Source organism: Micromys minutus (genome assembly GCF_963924665.1).
Source record: "Micromys minutus genome assembly, chromosome: 4".
Taxonomy (NCBI): Eukaryota; Metazoa; Chordata; class Mammalia; order Rodentia; family Muridae; genus Micromys; species Micromys minutus.
This window is the reverse complement of record NC_137973.1, coordinates 69,024,996-69,043,316: the sequence shown is the minus strand read 5'-3', so window position 1 is coordinate 69,043,316 and position 18,321 is coordinate 69,024,996.

Below are 18,321 nucleotides of genomic sequence, written 5' to 3'. Positions count from 1 at the left end.
GAAGGAGAAGATAAGAAGAGGAGAAGACGCCAGGGGGTTGGTGAGTCATGAAAACATGGCCCCAAGGGCTGGCCAATTGGAGTTAAAAGTTGTTTTAACCAGATGGAATGTGGTCAGTCTTATCTTGGGGTTGCCTGCAAAGAAATAGGCGTAATTGCACAGAGGGTAGATATCTGTCCAGCTCCAGTGCTGATTAAGGCTTATTGTAAATATAAAAGTTTTCTATTTTTTAATCTGGTGACTAAATGATCAAAGACAGAATGGAGGTTGAGTTTAAATATTTACAACCACACACCTTAATATCTGGGCAGTTAAATAATCTACCTCAACCTCCTGTGCTAACCTGGCTACCTCCCAGCCCTGGCCCCAAGATACTTGCAGTTTAATATTGGTCTGGCTCTCTCTATGGTGTCTTTTCAGATCCTCTCCTCCTCAAGGCAGAGCTGAATCTCCCTCCCTCGAGCCTTCCCCAGGGTGGCAGATGTTTCCACCCTATTCTCTCTTCTGCCCAGCCATTATTGGGTGAGCAGCCTATATTGACAAAGCAGAGAATAAACAGTAAGCATCATTTACACCAACTTGAGACAGATTTAAGACATAAGCATTACAATGCTGTGTCTAGGTCGTAATGAGATTTGAGGACTGAGAAATCACCATTTGTTAACATATCATGTCTGTTTCATGCTTTCTTATGTGTGAAGTTTAATCAAATACATATAAACTCAATATCTTATCCAGTTTTGTCTCATTTTCCTGTGTATTCACAGGTTATTTTCTTCTGATTCACATTTTGTTGTTCGTTGTTGGTTTTGTTAGTTTCAGACAGGCTTTTGTGTAGCTCAAGCTGGTTTTAAACTCTTGATCCTCCTGCTGACACCTTCCAAACACTGGGCTTTGAGGCATATGCCACTGTACTCTGACTTTATACTCTACACTACTCCAAATACTTCTTTCTATTGTGTTATAGTTATAACATCTACCAAAAAAGAAAGAGCTAGGCATGGTCACACACACACACACACACACACACACACACACACACACCTGTAATCCTAGCACCGAAGATGAAAGAGGTGGAAGAGGGTTATCCTGAGTTCAATGCCTGCCTGGTCTACTTTGTGAGTTTCAGGCTATTCAGGACTACACAGTCCTGTTACAAAAAAAAAAAAAAAAAAAAAAAAAAAAAACCTATCAAACAAAGTAAAACCCGACAACGTTGACACACGCTTCTCCCAAAGAATAGCCAATTAGCCACGTTTCATACGGTGTCTATTGATACAACTAAACACTGTGACCAGAAGCAAGTCGCAGAGGGAAGGGTTAATTTGTCTTATCCTTCCACACCATAGCAGTCCACCACTGAAGAAAGGCAGGACTGGTACTCAAACAAGGTAGGGATCTAGAGGCAGAAGCTTATGCAAAGTCCATGAAAGGATGGTGCTTACCAACTTGCTCCCCACGGCTTGTTCAGCCTGCTTTCTAGCCCAGGGATTGCTCCGCCCACGATGGGCGGGGCCCTCCTCCAGAAATCACTAATTAAAAAATGCCTTACAGCCTGATCTTATGAGGGCATTTTCTCAATCCTAGTTCCCGCCTTTCAGATAGCTCTAGCTTGTTTCAGGTTGACACAGGACCCACCAGCACAATTACTTTGATTAAAATAGCCTGGGACCAAGACCTCTTCCAAGGACAGGTGAAGTAGCTTTCTGGACCTGTTCCCATCAAGCCCAGGGACAAAAAGTGGGGACAGTAGTGGGACATTCAGTATGAAAACAGCTAATGACAAAACTAGTTTTAGGGGAAAGGTCTTATTGTCTTTTCTGAGTTTTCCTGGATCCTTTTTTTCTGGGGCGTATCGCTGAAAGATAGCTGCCCCAGGCTTGCCAGTGAAGCCTGAGCCTGGGAGAAGACCGAAGGAGCCTGAACTGTAAGAAGAACGTCCCCTGGAAGAGCTTGCGTGGCAAGAGACACTAGCTCTTTTGGTGAACACAGGCTAGTGGAGAGCCCGGTACAGACAGTGTTCTTAAGGCTCCGGAGAGTGGAGAGTGGAAAGGAAGAATTCAGACAAATGACGCAGACAGCCCTGGCTCGAGTCTTCCCTGAAAGTTCACAGTCTGGGTCAGGATGCAAGGATTGAATGGGCGGTAAGTGTTTGACTCCAGGACAGTGACAAACTTGAGCAAGGTCGAAGAATTCATCATTTGTAAGCCACAGACGCATAGAGTAAGAACCATATTCCGTTTCCCACAGTGCTCCACAACTGAGTGTATAGCTGGGTATTTGTAAATCTCTGGGAAATGTATTGAAGACAGACTCACTCAAGGTTATAACATATTGCAAAAACAAAAGCCTTCTCAAACGTTTTGAGAGATGCTTTTACCGGCATGTTAATTATACATAGCAGCATGCTTCATTCCGACATTTCATACACAGGCATAATGTATTTTATTGTGTTCATTGCCCTTTAGGAAACAAGCATGCAAAAACTCAAGACATTAAACATCCAAAACTCTTTAAAATGTGGGGCTCAGCAAGAACTGGCTGTTCTAGGGGACCCAGGTTCAATTCCAACCACTAATCTACTTCTATAGTGCCTAACAACTATCTATATAACTCCAGTTCCCTGGCATCTGATACATTCTGGCATCCCTGGGTACCAGGTGTGGACATGCATGCAGACAAAACAGACATGCACATAAAATAGATAAATAAAATTATTTTTTAAAAACCCCTAAAGACTTGATCTCTGTGTGTGAAAGTGCTAAACATTATATTAGCAGTGTACCTCTTTGCTTATTTTAACCTGCTCATCCTAAATTACTAAGGGTTGAATCTTTTGGCTACTGAGATGGTTCAAAGGGTAAAGATGCTTGCCAGCAAGTCTGACGGCCCAAGTTTGGGTCCCAGGACCCAGGGAGAAGAAGGAGCTCATCAACTTCTAGAAGTCGTTTTCTGACCTCTACAGATAACCCACCCAGTAGACATATACAGTAAATGAATATGTGTAAGGCTGTTTGAAAATGAACATAAATAAATACATAATAAATAAATAAATAAATAAATAAATAAATACGAGTGTGTAAGTAAAGGTGTCAGAAGTGTCGTAGATGGCCGGAGAGTGACACTGAGATTTCCGTGACGCTTGGGTAAAGATGGTGCTTTTCAGCACATGGAGAAGTCCAAGCGAGGTCTGTCTGGAGCCCCCGTGGCAGCTCGAAATACAGCAACAGGGCTTTAAAGCTGCAGGCCCAGGTTCACAGTGTTCTCTGCAGCTCCATGGGCACGAACCTCCCTCTGACTTTGCCTCTGACGGAGAATGGCTAGTAGACGTGTATACCCGATTCCCTCCTCCCACACCAAAGAAAGGAAACCAAGAGGGAACTTAAAATTAGGTCTCAGCCAGGCATAGTGGCTCACGCCTTTAATTCCAGTTTTCAGGAAGAAGAAGCAGGTAAATCTCTGCAAGTTGGAGGCCAGCCTGGTCTACAGACCTACAGATGGAGGACCAGGACAGCCAGAGAAGCTATGCAATGCAACTGTCTCAAAAAAAAAAAAAAAAAAAAAAAAAAAACTTAAAAAGAAAAGTAAGTCTTGATTGCACACATATAAGATACACACACACACACACACACACACACACACACACACACATACACACACCAAAACCTAATGAATATTCCCTCATTCTAGCATTACAGTTTCTGGCTCAAATGTAGTGTAATTGTAGGGAAAACATCTTATCATTACGAATTATCTTAGTCAGGGTTTCTATTGCTACACAAACATCATGACCAAGCAGCAAGTTGGGGAGGAAAGGGTTTATTCAGCTCACAACTGTCCACATTGCTGATCATCACCAAAGGAAGTCAGGACTGGAACTTAAGCAGGTCAGGAAATAGGAGCTGATGATGCAGAGGCCATGGAGAGATGTTGTTAACTGGCTTGCTTCCCCTGGCTTGCTCAGTTTGCTTTCTTAGAGAACCCAGGTCTACCAGCCCAGGGATGTTACCACCCACATTGGGCTGGGGCCCTCCCTCCCAGATCACTAGTTGAGAAAATGCCTTCCAGCTGGATCTCATGGAGGCATTTCCTCAGCTGAGGCTCCTTTCTCTGTGAAAACTCCAGCTTGTGTCAAGTTGACACAGAACCAGCCAGCACAGGTATGAAGGGCTTGTTGTACTGTCTTCTGAACATCACATTACTGAGAAGACATCTCGTGCTTCTGATTTATTTTTCTTGTTCTTTCTCTCTGGAAACATTTAGAATCTTCTTCCTGTAACCTGACATTTCTCAGTGATATGCATCTTTAAAAAATTTTAAATGATTATTTATTTACATCTTTAATTTAGTGTATTGTCACCCAGTGAACAAGTGTGATTATGTGATCAAAGGACCACTTGTGGGACTTGGTTCTTTCTGATCAGCCTGTGGATTCTGGGGATCAGCTCAGGTGTTTGGGCTTTCCCTACTGTGTCATCTTCCTGGCTCGGGATACGCATTATAAACTAGTATTGACTGTATCTGCACGAACTCTATGACTTTAGTTTGGAGATTCATGTCCTGTTGTTCTGGGCAGTTTGGTGGAATCATTTGTTCAATCATTACCTCTTTCATCCTTTCTGGTCTCTTTATGAAATTGCTATGGGTTCCCTGAAAAGATGCTCTTCTCCTGTCCTTGTTGGCCTGTAGCAATAAATATTATAGAAAGGAAACTCAACTCTCACTATCACCAGCACCACAGGGCAACATGGCATCTGAGGGGGATTTTCATCTCAGTTAGCTGAACTCTCAGACTCTCTGGCCCAGAGCTCTGGATACCTCTCCACCCAACTCGCCAAGTTCCCAAGGCCGGTCGCTGTCATACCAGCCCCACACATCCCAATTCCGTGGCAGGCTTGGTGTGTCCCACCAGCATACCTTTCTCTTGAACTCAGTTGAGTCACTTCCAATAAACTCAGAGCCAATTGATATTGATACAAACTTCCCACCTAGATAAGACAGATTGCCCTATAATAATCCATGTTATAAATCCTCCAGTATCAGATCCCAGTGGACTTGTCACCTCAACCGGGTGCCTCCCCTACCTACCTGTTGTCTCTATGGTAAGCATTTGTGCTGACTCAGTAAGTCTTTAGGGAGCGTGCATAAGGTCATGTTTATTGTACCACGACTCACCATGAGCCTGAGAACTGTGAAGGAGCTAAGAAAACCGCAGTGTAGAACGTGTGATAGACTGTTAGGTCAACTCTATCTTGTTTTACTTTAGATGGTCAGTTTCCTTTACTGACATCCATGCTTTCAAATAAGGTTATGCTTAAAATAAACGCTCTGTTTCATTAAGAGCTAATTTCTCCTTAAAAATTAGCTTATAAAGGCTAGTGAGTTAGCAGGTAGCAGATTTAAGAATATTCCTTTATTTAAATATAAACTCTTAGATTATCCCCTTTATTCTTAAAAACAAAACAAACAAACAGAAACTTGTATTTTCAACACTTAGGCGGCAGAGTCGGGAGCCTCAAGGATTCAAGGTCATCTTCAGACAGAAAATTCAAGGATAGCCTGAGAAAATGTAAGACCCTGTTTCAGAAAGACTGCTGAGCAATTCAAGTGACAAGAGCTCCTTGTAAATGAGGTCCGTGACAGAAGGAAGTGTGAACATCTGAGAGACATTTAGGAGCTGGGACTTGGAATGGATTGGATGTGGGGGAAGTGAGGAGGGGCTGTGTCAGGAGGGAAAAAGACAGAGAACTTAATTTGGGAAACTTTGAGTGTGTGAGGGATTATCATCAAGTAGGGATTTCAACCGAATGCTCAGAAGAGACACGCTTTTGAAATAGATACTTCATGTTATCATCAGTATATAATACAAATTGCCGTCCCAGGAGGCAAACGTACCGACTCAAGCAGAAACAGGTCAGAGAAGGGTTGATGTTGGAATCCAACGATATCAACATTAACGGCCTTTAAGAGAAGAGTGGGTAACGCTGCAGAGAGCCCAATAGAGACTGCCATCAACACACACACACACAACCCACTACACACACACACATATACACTATCCTACCACACAAACACATACACACACACATACACACTTTCTATTCTCTTTTTCTGGCTTTGGGGGTCTTGCTAATTTTCTTCTCTGTTGATCAACCATGTACAGTACTGAAGACATAAAACCCAGCAGAGCTATGGTAGAGGTGTCACTGCAGGGGTGACCCTTTTTCCCCTTTCTTTGGTGGTGGCAGTGGGGTCTAAAATTCTTTAGATGAGAAAGCTCAGATGCAGGAGCGTAATTTGCTTAAGGTAACAAATGTTAAAAGTAAATCTAGTTTTATTGTTTGTTTTTTTTCCCCTGCCCCCTACCCTGTGTGGATACAAATACATATATGTCATAGTGTCGGTGTGAAGGTCACAGGACTCAGTCAACTCTTACAATCCTTACTGTCATGCCCAACCTCAACCAGCAAGGAAGACACGACCCGGGGAAGATCTTCTTTAAGCAGTTTATTCAGGAACCTTGTACAAGCTTCTTCTTCAGCTTCTGCTTCTGACTCCGCTCCTGGGGGAAGGCCCGCACAAGCTTAAATCCCCTTGCGCCCACCAACCCCTGTGAGCCACGTGGGCCCTGCAGATAGGCTGCTTCAATGGGGAAGCAGGCAAGCTGAACAGGCACAGCCAAATAAGGTCTGTTTACTACTGAGAGCACTCGCCATCAGGGAGGTGGAAGGCAGAAACCAGCACCATCTTTGGGGTACGGCACCTCGAAGCTCTCTACACTTTACCATGTGGGTTCTGTTGTGTTTGATATTATTTTGGGGGTTTGCTATAGCCCCTGTTGCCTTTGAATATCTAATAGGGGTTTCTACCCTACCTCAGACCATATCGTTCCCAGATAAAAGACACAAAACCCTTTATATTTATAATAAGCTGAAAGGCACTAGAGTTGGAACAATATCAACCCTCTATGATATTTTGTCCACTTCCCTGTGGTGATCCCTGAGATGTCACTTGCCATGTTCTGCCTGGGCCGTTCCTTCCCCAACAGACCAGCCCTCATGGCCATGAGCTCACAATCCACCTATCCCATGGTGACTTCCTTCTTCCTCTTCTTCACTCTTCTGGTAGTGCCTGCCTGAGACCCCAAGCCCTGGAACCTCAGCTCTGTCCCCTTCTCTATGCCCAGCCCAGGCTGCAGGCATCACCATTAACCAATCAAGGATAACTTTGGGGGAAGCAAGGTTTACATAGCATCATTTGGTATACATGAGAATCTCCAGATCTCATGGGCAACCAGATCTTGGAGCATTTGAATGCACAGCAGCACCAGACCAACCCCTTAAGGGTTCTGTAACTGAATTCGGGTCACCAGTCCTGGTGTCAAGTGTCTTTACCCACTGAGTCATCTTGTTAGCCCACCTTGTCTGGCCTCTGTCACCGTCTGTTGAAGGATGATGACCTTGAATTCCTGTGCATCCTTGCTCCATTATAGACGTGCCTGACCAAGTCTAGGCAATCAGTACCTATCTGGGGTAGAGGTGTGCTGAAGAATAGAGAGAACCATGAGAGAAGTTCTCATCCTGGGCAGGCTCTGCGCTGAGTGCTCTGGGTGCTGTATTTGATTTTTACATTTATAAGCAACAACCTGCTGACCTTATAATCTTTGCTCTGTGGATGTGGTAAATAAAGCTTGGGGCTGAAGGAACTCACCCCAAGACATACAAATGGGATGCGGCAGGAGATGAGTTCTGGTCTGTCCCTGTTCCGGGTGACAGTTCCATTATGCAAATTATACATGGGTTATCTTCATCTAGGGGTCTTTCCTGATTCCCTGTGGACTACTAATGCCTCTGAAGTGTTCATAGTTAAGTGGTTTTGTTTGTTTGTTTTGTTTAAGCATATTAAAATGACAGTATGCACGTGGAGGCCAGAGGTTGATGGCAGGTATACCTTATTGTAGCCCACTCTTTGCTGCTGTTTGTTTTATAGACAGGGTCTTACTATATAGCCCTGGCTGGCTTGGCACTCACTATGTGGACCACCCAGGCTATCCTTTTGAAATGGGACACAAGCTGGGACACAAGCAAGGGACTAGAGCTGGAAAAACAAAAAGATCCAGGAGCACAAACACACTGCTGATGTAGTCCCACTCTTTTGGAACCCTGGTGGTTTGAATAGGAATGATCCTCATACACTCAGGCTTGAATACCAGGCCCATAGGGAGTGACACTTTTAGTAGGTGTGGTCTTGTTGGAGGAAGTATGTCATTATAGAGGTGGGCCTTGAGGTCTCATATGCTTAAGCTATGCCCAGTATGGTATAGGGTTAGTGGGGTCCCAGTCCGCTCCACCACAGGGCATGGCTGCTCAGGGAGGCGGGACACAGGAAGTTTGACCGAGCTTACCCTATGCTGTTGTCTGGCAGGTGTCAGTCTGTGGGACACTGCTCCGGGGGTGGGGAAGCACAGTCTGAGGCACCAAACAGGGGAGCGGGCTCGGGGGTCCCTAGGCCTACAACAAAGCTGGGGCCATGTGGTTCTCAGGTTCTCGGGCACCCAGGCATCGCTGGGTGTCACAGAAGTGATGAGAATGGACTGGGGACCTGCCAGCTGCATCTAGCCCAGGACCAAGGGGGAAAGGAAGGAAGCTCCAGCTGGATGTCCTGACACATGCCTGTTGTCTCGGTCAGGGTTTCCATTGCTGCAATGAAACACCATGACCAAAGAGCAAGCTGGGGAGAAGGGGTTTGTTCGATTTATACTTGCATATCACTGTTCATTATTGAAGAAAGTCAGGACAGGAACTCAAGACAAGATCCTGGAGGCAGAGGCCATGAAGGGGTGCTACTTACTGGCCTGCTTCCCCTGTCTTGCTCAGCCTGCTTTCTTATAGAATCACAGCCACCAGCCACTGATCGCTAATTGAGAAAATGGCTTACAGCTGGATCTCATAGAGGCATTTCCTCAACTGAGGCTCCTTCTTTGATGAGTATAGATTGTGTCAAGTTGACACAAAAGCAGCCAGTACATCTGTTGCATTAGTGCATGAGAGGGAGGGGCAAGAAGATCAGGAATTGAAGGTCTTCTGTCACATAGCAAGTTCAGAGTCAGCCCAAGCCCTTCCGTAAAAAGGAAAATTAGATTTTTCATGGGTGCAAGTTAATATAGATTGAGGTAATACAATCATCTTTACTCAGATAACTCAAATTAAACAAATGCCAGCATCTGTGAAATGCAGACACTCTTTTTAGGCGTTATTTGAGACTGTTAGGAGTGTTACTATTTTATAAAGATTGTTTTAGTGAAACTAACGTTATGCCCATATATCTTATTATATAAATAGAAGCTTAACCAATATGTTGTGTTTATTCCACAAATGAACTAACAGGACTCACAGCTCTGCTATAAATATTAATAGGCAAGAGGTATTGTCTTTAGCTTTTAGTAAATATGCCTCATGACCCTGAGAGAATTGTAAATCGGATGTTAGTTGTGGGAGGCACTGAGGATCTTGTGTTTACAGATGAACACTAGGGGAAGGTTAGTGCACACAGGGTGGTGCCTTCAGAGCAGAGATGTACGACCTGTTATCCCACCGGAATGCTGGGAGCTGATGTGGTTAATTCCGTGGTGACTCTTGCAGTGTTTCTGCGGAAGAGTCAACATTGGATCTCCGACAGACCCCACAGTAAGCCTGTTTTCCTCAGACAATCTGCAGAGCCCTTCTCTATGGAGAGTGTCACATGTACTTTGCAGAGAATTTCAACATAGTCCTGTCTTTATTTTGCTTATTTTACTCCTTTATGTATGTGTGCTTTGTTTTGCACACAGACATGAGTTAATTGTCATCATTGAGTATCGCACTGTGCTTAAAATGTGTCTAAATACTTCCTTTCCCTTTCTAAGTGGGGCTAAAATCTCCTCACTTGGGCATTTCTGCTTGTTACACTTCTAATGGTCTGTAGGTTATACCCTAGGTATTCTGTACTTGTTGACTGAAATCAACTTATCAGTGAGTACATACCATGCATGTCCTTTTGGGTCTTAATAACCTCACTCAGGATATTTTCTAGTTCCATCAATTTACCTGCAAAATTCTTGATGTCCTTTTTAATAGCTGGTTTTCCATTGTGTAAATGAACTACATTTTCTGTATCCATTCTTCGGTTGAGGGACATCTGGGTTGTTTCCAGCTTCTAGCTATTACAAATAAGGCTGCTATGAACATAGTGGAGCAGGTGTCCTTGTGGTATGGTGGGGCATCTTTTGGGTATATGCCCAAGAGTGGTATAGCTAGTTCTTTAGGTAGAACTACTTCCAATTTTCTGAGAAACCACCAGATTGATTTCCAGAGTGAATGTACCAGTTTGCAATCCCATCAGCAATGGAGGAGTGTTCCTCTTTTTCTATATCCTCACTAGCATCTGCTGCCACTTAAATTTTTCTGCCACTTAGCCATTCTGATTGGTGTGAGATCACTGGAGAAGGAGGGAAGGAATTATGGGAATTATGGGGGGGCACTGAAGAAGCTGAAGGGGAGAGTGATCCCATAGGAAGACCAGCAGTCTCAACCCAGACAGACCCCAGGGAGCTCCCAGAGACAGAGCCACCAACCAAGAGCAAACACAGGCTGGTCCGATGCCCCTGGCACATTCTTAGCAGATGTCTACCTGGTCTGGCCTCAGTGGGAGAAGATGCATTTAATGCTTGAGAGCCTTGAAGCCCCAGGGAAGAAGGAGGTCTAATGGGGGGAGGCTCTCTCAGAGGCAACGGAGGAGGAATGGGATGAGGATGGGGGGGCAATGACTGGAATTTAAATAAATAATATAATGTAAAATTAAAAAATGTGCCTAAATAAAATGCTTTGGTCAGACTACCAATCTTTGAACCGACACTTAGTTAACTTAGTCACGTTAAACCAAACTACCTTCTCGCCTCCAGTGGATTGTTACTCTGCTGACTGCGGAGGCCACAGCCAGCCACACAGTTAAGGAAATAAACCTTCAAAGGGAATAGAAAAAAGTACAATCTATCTCCCTTTCTTCCACACCCTCACATCCAAACAGCAAAATATCAAAATATTAACCCTTTGAGCGCTTGGTTCCTGTGTCAGCTTTTTCTCATAGCCGCTTCACCTCTGCTTTGCGGACTGATTTTCACAACAGTTTACAAATGGTTGTTCCCTCCACCCCGTCCCCGCCCTTTGCCCTCTTCTGTATTCTTACAGAGACAATAATAATACTGATAAAACATGCTCGATCTTAACCTTTTAGGGATCTGGGTCCTGAGTCCCTCAAGAGCTTGCAGCCAGTGTGTTTTCTTCTCAAGGTCTGAATGAGAGATGCTCTGACTCCAGGCTCACATGATGGTCACTGCTGACTGGAGTCTAGAGATAACAGTTATTTACCATGTGGTCTAGCTTAGAGCACCACAGTAGCCAGAGTGTATCTACCTCCCCACAGTTTGTGTGTGTGTGTGTGTGTGTGTGTGTGTCTGTGTGTGTGTGTGTGTGTGGTGTGTACCTGTTGCCCTTAGGTTCTTTATATTTCACTGGAGAGTTTATTACCATTAGGAACACTATCTGTGATTTGTTTTGTTTCCCCTGGTGCTGGGGACTAAACACAAGACCTTTGACTTGCTTTGCAAGTGCTCTTCCATGGAGTGAAAGCCCCAACTACAATGTTTTTTACACATTGTCTTTTCTAATTTCTATTTCAATTATAATATAAGATACAGCAAGAGAGGAAATTATTATTATAATCATCATCATCATCATCATTATTATTATTTGGTAATCCTTAGCCAGCCGAAGCTACATGAGACCTTGCCTCAAACAAATCAAGAATAAATAAATAAACAAACAAAACTTTAAAAATAAATAAGATTTGAGGAGTCTTAAAAACAGAAATCTAGGGCTGGAGAGATGGCTCAGCAGTTAAAAGAACTGACTGCTCTTCCAGAGGTCCTGAGTCCAATTCTCAGCGCCACATGGTAGCTCACAACCATCTGTAATGGGATCTGATACCATCTTCTGGTGTGTCTGAAGACAGTGACAGTGTACCCACATACATGAAATAAATAAATCTTAAAAACAAACAAACAAATCCCAGAAATCTATCTTGCAATGGTGGTACATATCCCTAAACCCCTTCCCTTGTTTCACAGCTTTGGCCCAGGAGGCTCTGTGGTCTCTCTCCTTCCCCTCTGGCTATATTCTCAAAACTTTCACTTCTGAGTTGCTCAGGACTCAGCATAGTATGTTCTACTGGTGTCGCTTCTCAAGGGGGACGAAGAGTGGAGGGGCTGTTGCTCCGACATCTCTAGAGGGTAGAGCAGTAAGCTTTCCCCCATTAACTCATCAAAACTAGTATTTTATTGAAAAAGGTTTACCTGTGGACCTGTCTTAGTTGTAGGTCCCTGTTTTCTCAAGACATGTTTGACAAGCTTCTTAGGGCTGAAGGGAGATGCTGTTACGGGATAACAGGCTCTCGTCTCTGGCTTACAAGAGAAGAAGCTGGACTATTCACTCATGTTGGAGGCTTAAAACAGCAAGACCATCAGACTCAGTACGAAGAGAATATCTATCTTATAAACAATATCACATTGATTATATTGTACATGATAATATTTCTAAAATACACTTGGCTACTACACACAATTTTCCCTGTTGCTTTTAGTTTTCTTAAGATGCGAATGCTAGAAAATTTGAGATTACAAAGTAAATAAAAACAAGAGCAACACTGAGCAATGACAGAAGAGCAGCTCTGTTTTCAGTGGAGTCCCCTTTCCCTATGATTTATCCAGAAACCTGTGTGCTGAGAGATGCAGACAAGGCATCGTGCTGGCAGGATTCCAGAAAGCATCAGGAACGCTGTGGTATAAAGCCTTATGTGGTGTGGTTGGAGAGATGGAATGCTGGTTTCTTGCAGAAGACCTCTGTTTGGTTCGTCCCTTGGAGAGCAGGCTGGGCTCCAATTCGTTATGTAGCTAAAGACAACCTCGAACTCCTAATATTCCTGCCTCCACTTCCAAGGTGCTGAAATTACAAGTGCGTCACCAAGCTTGACAGAGTTTTGTTGTGTTTTCTCTGGACCAAACCGAAGTAACAATCTAAACTTTCTCGGTATTAAATTTGGTTTTGGAGCTTCTCTAGTGGTGAGTTGGGATTGGGAGAGGAGAGTTAATGAGGCCAGTTCCCTTTAGCACAGGAACATCTTGTATTCTAGGCCAAGATGCAGAACAGCTAGACTTTTATTGAGCTGTACACTATGGTATATGACTCCAGACACTACTATTTGCAGACTAAGGCAATGAGCCGTCCTGTGCACCACTGCAAGACCCCATCTCTATTAACAGTTATAATTGCTATTACTTTATCAAGAGTAATGTGTCAGAATTATCTTCTCAATTAAAGTTTAGAGCTCTTACCAGTAAGGGATCCATTCATTTAAGTCACAAACAGAGCTAAATTTTAGGATTCCTGGCAAGCTTTGGAAAACTTGATGCCAAGTGCCAGATTGATTTAATTGAGCAGAGAAAGATCCCCAGTTGACCATAAGAGGAAGCCAGTTCAACCCACTCTCTGGAAGTCAACAGGAGTAAACACCAGCAATTGGAGGAAGCCATTTCAGGAATGCATTCCACCGTGAAGGAAAGCTTAACAGGGAGGCCCTAATAAAGTCCATCTGTCAGCAGCAGAAGCACCTTTGAGAGGGAAAGAGAGAGTGGGTGGCTCCAGAGCTGCCCAGTGTGCATGTGGGCTGAAGTCATGACGGCCGGGCTGTGGGCACTGGGGGTACAACTTCTGCAGCAGTAGGTGAACCTCTGCCTGGACTATGGCTCTAAGAGACTCATGGCAGCATCACCTCCACTGTAACATGTTCTGGCAACATTAGTGTGGGCATTAATGTTTTAGCATCATCGCCCTGGACACTTTGTAAGCCCAGCAAGAAGATTAATTCCCAGTTTGAAAATTATTTTTCTTTCAGAGATGTCAGTGGTGCAGATGCATCTGGGGAGAAAGATTTCCCTCTCTGTGTTTTGAAAGCAGAACTTGAAGTTGCTTTTGATAGGCGAGATAATCTATGCAGAGGAGGGAAATGGTTAAAAGGAAAAGGAAAAGGAAAAAGAGAAACAAAAACCCAACCATATCACACCAGTAATCTCAGCTCCTGAGAAGAGGCAAGAGGGTTGCCACCAGTTCCTGTGCTACAATTAGTCCTTGCCTTCAGAATCCAAGGAAACGGGGACTGGGGAGATGGCTCAGTGGTTAAGAGTGCTTACTGGTCTTGCAGAAGACCAGCGTTTTGTTCCCTACAGTCGCCTGGCAGGTCACAACTGCCTGTAACTCCAGTTTCACGGGATCCAATGCTGTCTTCTCACCTCTGAGGGTGGCAGGCACAGGCATGGTGCACTTAGACACATGCAAAAAAACCACTCAGACACACAGAATAAAAATAAACCTTTCAGCCTGCCAGTGGTGGCGCATGCTGTTAATCCCAGCCTTGAGGAGAGGGTTTGTCTTTCATACCCTAGTCGCAGACCAACACGAAGTCGAGCAGGAACTCAAGGCAGGAACCTAGAAATAGGAACTAAAGCAGAGGCCATAAAGGAAACTTGTTCCCCATGGCTTGCTTAGCCTGCTTTCGTATAGACCCAGGATGACTTTCACAGGAGGGCGTTGCCTCCTACAGCCAGAGCCCGCCCACTACCAGAGCCCGCCCACTGCCTGAGCCCGCCCACTGCCTGAGCTCTCCCACCAATCATCAATCAAGAAAAAGCACCACAGTCTCACCTATAGGCCTCTCTCATGTGGGCATCTTTTCAATTTAGGTTTCCTCTTCCGGAATGAGACTACCTTGAGTCAGGCCGACAGAGAATCTAACCCGCACAGGCTGATGCTGTAATAAACCTGTAACACGAAGCTTTAATTTCCTCTATTTTCTCATAGGAAAGAAAATCACTTAACATCTAAGCCTGAGTTCAGAGCAGAGTTGGTTTCAGCCAGGGATGTAGTTCATTGGAAGACACATTTGTTTCGATTTTTACTTCACGCAGAGAGAAAGCCTCTGGGGCTGGGGTGAAGAGGTGAGGTCGAACAATCTTTGAGTTGTCCACGCTGCCACACTCCTGTAATCCAGTACCTGGGAGGCAGAGGGTCGGGAGTTCAAGGTTATCTCTAGCTACTTAGGAAGTTAAAGGTCGGTCAGAGCTATATGAGACCCTACCTGTAAGGAGACAGACATGTGAGGGGTGGATTGTTAAGATTTGTGATAAATGTCACTGCTTTTCTGAAAGACTGTCCTAGGACCAACACTATTTTATTCACAAACCACATTATTCTCCATCATTTGTTAGAATCTGAAAACTTGAGCAACCATTTAATATCGTTTGGGAAACGGAACTGTTTTCTGTTTTTTTTTCTTTGTTTTTTGTTCCCCTTTTTTCTTGACAATTTTTACTTCGTTTTAAACCAATTGCTTGTATATCCTATGGTGGTTTGAATAGGAATGGCCCTCTAGACCGATGTGTTTGAATGTTTGGCCCATAGGGAGTGGCAGTGTTAGGTATGGCTTTGCTGGAGGAAGCGAGTCACTGTTGGGGGTAGATTTTGAGGTTCAGGAAGCTCAAGTTGGCTCTCTCCCTGCCTGTAGATCAAGGTGTAACCCTTCCGGCCTTTCTCCAGAACCATCTCTGCCTGCATGCTGCCATGTCTCCTTCCTTTATAGCAGTTGCCAGGTTATGGTGTTTCTTCACAGCAATAGAAACCCATCCACACATTTTTGTATTTATTGTTTTAAAGATAGCATCTCACCAGTTAGTCCTAGTGGCCTAGAATATACCATCTATCTTCTCTGACTATGACTTCGTTACAATGCTCCTGCCTCAGCCTCCCAGTCCCTGGATTACTGTCATGGGCCATTGTAGTTTCATCTTTCATATCTCATTATGTTTTATTTATTTGTATGCACGTGTGGCAGCATCTGTGCTGTGGCACACCTGCAGAGGTCAGAGGTAACTTTCTGAAGTCAGGTCTTTCTTTTCAACAGGATCCCCAGAAGTCAAGCTCAGCTCATATAGGTTGATGACAGACACCTATACCCACTAAACCTACCTTTCCTTGTGCTAACTTTTATTTACTGGTTGATAGTAAACTTTTAGTCATTTCCTTTCATTTCTAACACTTTTTTTCTAATTAGTCACACTGAATGTAGATATAATTGTAAAATAATTAATACGTACAATTTGAACCATTTCGGTGATTCAACTATACAAGGCCATATGGATTTTAAATGAATTGCTCAGTATGGTGGCATACACCTGTGTAATTCTGGCATCTGAGACAGAGGCAGGGGGATTGCCACATGTTCAAAGGCAACCCAGGCTATATAATGAGTTCAAGGTCAGTAAATAAAATTAGATCCACATTTCAACAGCCTCCTGAGCCCAGTTTCTATTCTGTTGGACAGTGCAGGTAGCGGTCACGGGTCACTTCTGACTTAGGTGGCAGTCCTTTTGGACAGACCTGGTGCTTCACACCCACAGTCGGGAGCCAGAAATAGTGCTGGGCGGTCAGGTCACATGTCACCTGGTCTCTGAAATGCCTAGACGATCCTGCTGTGTGCTGCTTCCTTGTCTGTTTAAGAATGACATTAATGTCAGGAAAAGCTGAAGGATGAGTTTAACACGACAGGTGACTCACTTCCTAATACGTACTTGTTACAACTCAGAAAATAATTTGTTTTTTGTTTGTTTGTTTGATAGGTTTTTATTGTGTAGTACAAATGAGCCTCTAACTCCTAACCCTTCTGACTGGAACTCCCAAGTCTGGGGTTACAGGCATGTGCCACCATAGCTGGCCCATGTGAGAGAAACTTTTTCAGTGATGGGGGCTGGTTGTCTAGGTATGAGGAAGACGGAGTCGCATTTGCTGGTGTTGGGTGTGTTTTTACTGACTCTGTTTGCTTTCTCAGACTGTATGCTTCCCATCCCCCTCCCACCTCCAGTATCTTCTTTCTCTTTGAGACAAGGTTCACAGCTTTGCTACCCCCAAGGCTGCCTTTAACATCATTGTAGGAAAACTGAAAAATCATAACTGGGTCCCAGAATGTGGGACAATGACATTCCTTCCAAGCCTGTCCCCATATACTGTCTGCAACTGACAGGTGCCATTTGCTTTCTTTTAAAATAATTATCTTATGCATATAGATATATACTTAACCACTGAGCCATCTATCTCTCCAGGCACAACTTTCGGTGTGGCTTCCTTCCTACCACTTTTTTTCTGTGCCCTGCTGAGTTATAACTGTGACTCAACTTCAAGACTACAAAGCAAGGGAACCAAGAGTCCTGTGTGTGTGTGGAGCCTCTGGCCATGTTCTGAGGGCCTTCCAGGAGCCTGAGGTCAGTGGGCATGACAGCCTTTGTGTCATGGCAGGCAGAGCTGCAGCTGCTCGTTGAGGGCGCTGAGTCCCTTCAGAGACAAAGAAAGTTACAGTTCTCGGGAAACCCTTTTAATACAGGTTTAATCACTGGTGTTGAAGAAGAGGGTGCCTGAGGAAGAGCACCCAGTGTGGGTGTTGTGGGTGCCTGAGGAAGAGAGCACCCAGTGGGTGTTGTGGGTGCCTGAGGAAGAGCACCCAGTGGGTGTTGTGGGTGCCTGAGGAAGAGAGCACCCAGTGGGTGTTGTGGGTGCCTGAGGAAGAGCACCCAGTGGGTGTTGTGGGTGCCTGAGGAAGAGCACCCAGTGTGGGTGTTGTGGGTGCCTGAGGAAGAGCACCCAGTGGGTGTTGTGGGTGCCTGAGGAAGAGCACCCAGTGGGTGTTGTGGGTGCCTGAGGAAGAGCACCCAGTGGGTGTTGTGGGTGCCTGAGGAAGAGCACCCAGTGGGTGTTGTGGGTGCCTGAGGAAGAGCACCCAGTGGGTGTTGTGGGTGCCTGAGGAAGAGCACCCAGTGGGTGTTGTGGGTGCCTGAGGAAGAGAGCACCCAGCGGGTGTTGTGGGTGCCTGAGGAAGAGCACCCAGTGGGTGTTGTGGGTGCCTGAGGAAGAGAGCACCCAGTGGGTGTTGTGGGTGCCTGAGGAAGAGCACCCAGTGGGTGTTGTGGGTGCCTGAGGAACAGAGCACCCAGTGGGTGTTGTGGGTGCCTGAGGAAGAGAGCACCCAGTGGGTGTTGTGGGTGCCTGAGGAAGAGCACCCAGTGGGTGTTGCGGGTGCCTGAGGAAGAGCACTCAGTGGGTGTTGTGGGTGCCTGAGGAAGAGAGCACCCAGTGGGTGTTGTGGGTGCCTGAGGAAGAGCACCCAGTGGGTGTTGTGGGTGCCTGA